At 34.8% G+C, this 3,645-nt stretch overlaps 1 protein-coding gene and 1 long non-coding RNA gene across 2 annotated transcripts in view; one reads left to right on the top strand and one right to left on the bottom strand.

The window, feature by feature from the left end:
• Positions 1-2,105: 2,105 nt before the first annotated feature.
• LOC128248930 (uncharacterized) overlaps positions 2,106-3,645 on the bottom strand; it is a 6,158-nt gene continuing 4,618 nt past the window's right edge. Inside the window, exon 2 of the long non-coding RNA XR_008265088.1 lies at positions 2,106-2,261. This is a non-coding gene — a long non-coding RNA (uncharacterized LOC128248930). The remainder of the gene's footprint in view (positions 2,262-3,645) is intronic.
• Positions 2,735-3,645, top strand: part of LOC106871317 (uncharacterized) — a 13,197-nt gene continuing 12,286 nt past the window's right edge. Inside the window, exon 1 of the mRNA XM_014917706.2 lies at positions 2,735-3,038. The gene's annotated coding sequence lies outside the window, so the exon portion shown is untranslated. The remainder of the gene's footprint in view (positions 3,039-3,645) is intronic.

Below are 3,645 nucleotides of genomic sequence, written 5' to 3'. Positions count from 1 at the left end.
GAAAATCCTACAGGAGCCAGTCAGGCGGTACTGGCAACGGCCACGCTCAAAATGATGCATCTCATGTGCCAACCGCACAAGAACCAGTCCAGGGGCACTGGCAACGATCTTACTTGGCTTGCCGGGTCTTCTCACGCACAGCCCATTTCCAAAGGTCTCGGTCCGTAGTCATCGCCTCGGTGAGGCCCAATGTACGAAGGTCTTGCCTCACCACCTCAGCCCAGGTCTTCCTGGGCCTACCTCTTCCACGGGTTCCCTCAACTGTTAGGGTTAGGGTTAGGGTTGCGTATTTATATCTACATAATCTTCTACTATATCAGGGCTGACCAAAGCCTTGTGAGTAGATTTGGTAGATGGAAACTAAGAGAACACCTTCATATGTATATATATACATGTGTGCATTTACATATATATGTATATGTACATGTTTGTGTGTATATACACATACATAAATTATGTGGGTGATATTTTCAACCGAGACGTTACAATTGTATCTGATTCTTCAAGTGCTTCAGTTCTGTGTATGGACATATATCTCCTAGATTACTGACATTTATTAGTGGTTTTCCCCATTGTGTTGATGTGCCAGTTTCTATTCTTAATAAAACTCAGCATTTTTGACAACACTGGTATACTAGTTAAATGGATAACTTTTGTAGTATGATTGCAACTTCAGCCAATCAGGATATTGAGAGGAAAAATCCACAACACAAAAGTCTCTTGATGATGGAGATGGCAAAAATGGTTAACTCAACAGGAAAAATATTTTTATTATTAAGTTATTGTTTAATTTTTATAATTAACTTTTGTAGTATGATTGCAACTTCAGCCAATCAGGATATTGAGAGGAAAATCTACAACACAAAAGTCTTTTGATGATGGAGATGGCAAAAATGGTTAACTCAGCAGGAAAAAATATTTTTATAATTAAGTTATTTAATGTGGTGATTGTTAAAATGTTGAGAGAGAATTATACAGTGAGGATAATAATTTCTAATTAACTGTTTGTTTTCTACATTAAATATTTTAATACTAACTTTTAACAATTGTTTTTATGCAGATGGTGTCTCTGAATTATTTATTCTCTAAATTAGTGATTTGTACGTCTCTCATAGTCATAATCAACAAAGTGCCACTTAGTTTTATATATATATAAAGAAAAAGTGTAAATTATGAAAATAGTGAATACTATATTTTAATAAATTAATTTTTATTAAATGTTATTTGCAGAACCCGTTATTTTGATTGGACCCACTTTGAGAATCACTACTCTAAACAATATATATTTTTATGTTAGATTTTAGTAAAATTATACAGGTCAAATATTTCTGGGTAATTATTTCACTTTTTTCCTTGATTATTTAAAACAAAATGTTTAATACTCTTTTACTTGTTTCATTCATTTGACTGCGGCCATGCTGGAACACCACATTTAGTCGAGCAAATCGACCCCAGGACTTATTCTTTGTAAGCTTAGTACTTATTCTATCAGTCTCTTTTGCTGAACCGCTAAGCTACGGGGACGTAAACACACCAACATTGGTTGTCAAGCGGTGTTGTGGGGGGGAGGGGTCAAACACAAACACACATATATACATATACATATATACGACGGGCTTCTTTCAGTTTCCGTCTACCAAATCCACTCACAAGGCTTTGATCGGCCCGAGGCTATAGTAGAAGACACTTGCCCAAGGTTCCACACAGTGGGACTGAACCTGGAACCATGTGGTTTGTAAGCAAGCTACTTACCACACAGCCTCAAAAATAAAGAAATCGTAGGGAATCAAAAGGGCATCATTGTTGAGAAACGAAGTGTTGAGTACCAGAAAAATTTCTATAAATAAATAAGGAGGAAATAATGAAGGTAAAAGAGAACAATAGAAACGATCCTCAGAGGAGGCCAGATTAGAAGCACAAAATAGACAAGGCTAGCGACAAATTGTTGAGGCCCTTTGTATCAAGTGGTGTTCGTGGCAGTAATAATAACAGTTGAAACGATTGTTTCAACTAACCGAACATTCCAGCCAGGCAGCCAAACTATATATAAAAAAATCTGGTTCTAATTCGGGGAGGTAACTCTCATTAGAAAAAAAAAATCTGTAATTATTTAAAGATAGTTTTACTTCTCATAGCACCTACATACAACCAAAGTAAGTTTTTGAAGTTATTTAAGTCACTGCAAGTCATTGAAACACATCAGTCTTACAATGCTGTTACTTCACTCTCTGTGATCCTTGTTTGAAAGTTAGGTGAACGCACTAGAAAGAAAGAGAGAGATAGAGAGTCTAGTGTCTGAATCATATATATATATATAATGCCGTCTTAGCAGCATTATAGGGTACTGGGCAAATGAATAAAACGAACCCTAAGGTATACATTTATTGGCAGCAAGCCACAGCATCGGTCCCCTAGACCTGTGTGCCTGTGCCTTCACACGGCGCTACATATACACTTACACACATATATATGGTTAATTAACCTATATTATATATACAGACATACATAAATATACATGCAGTGCCGTCTCTGATGGAATCTCCCGTCGAAGACAACGTACCAGAGAACAAAAAAAGCAAAAAATATCCAACCAAGAACCACGAAATAAGAGCAGAGAGAAAAAGAGACAAACAAGCTGGTCCTACCAGAAAACAATACATACACATATATCTCTATATACTCATCATGCTCATTAATTTAATTAATCCAATGTTGCTAACCGGTATAAAGACCGCTGCAATCAACAACTTCGAAATCAGTCAGTGAACGAAGCTTTCTGATTGGTCTCCTCTTCATTTACCATTGAAAATTCAATGTAGTAACTTCCGGATGATTTTTATAAAGTGCTTTCTGAATGGTCGAAACCTAACAACGCCGTTTGGCCGAAAGCTTACACCACGTGAATTTTCGCTCTCTTCGTTTGTTTAGCGGGAAATAGTCTTTGCACCGGTAGTAATAGTGGTAGAGAGTTTTATTTATTCCTTGAACTTACCAACGTTGTTTGTGTCATGTCTTGTTAATTTACCTTGTTTTGTATGGTAAGTAATATAATTATTTTTATAACCTAATCTATTTTCTGAATTTGATTTTTTTTTTCATCCTTTTTTGATTTTGTGTTTAATATATAATTAATTTACTGTGGAATATTTCTTGTTATAAAGTTATATAAACAACAGGTGTCTTATCTCTTTATAACCAGTATTGATTACTTGAGATATTTTGCTCGATTGGATACCTTATGGAAGAGTGTTTAGTCGAAGTGTATAGCCGGGACATATTTATAGCTCCTTACTTTATCAGTTTGGTTGACACTTTTCACTCGCAATTTCTTCATATTTTGGCTTCAAATAATTTTTAAAAAATCAATATTGAAAGAAAAAAAAAAGTTTTAAGTTAAATGAGAGCATGTGGAGAATGAATAGGTGTTTATTGACACGAATGAACTCAAGCACTTAGTCTTCGGTGACTCAACAATGCTAAATAATGATTTATCACAGATTTTATCAACCTTAGTCGACCTTCGTCAGTAACTGTGAATTGTAAAAGATGAAACTAAATACTGAACTGAACTTATACTCTCTCCCGCGCTCATTTTATATATATATATATATATATATATATATATATATATATATATATATATAT

The sequence above is a fragment of the Octopus bimaculoides genome, chromosome 10, assembly GCF_001194135.2.
Source record: "Octopus bimaculoides isolate UCB-OBI-ISO-001 chromosome 10, ASM119413v2, whole genome shotgun sequence".
Taxonomy (NCBI): domain Eukaryota; kingdom Metazoa; phylum Mollusca; class Cephalopoda; order Octopoda; family Octopodidae; genus Octopus; species Octopus bimaculoides.
The sequence above is the reverse complement of the archived record's forward strand: the minus strand, read 5'-3'. Positions and strand labels throughout refer to the sequence as shown.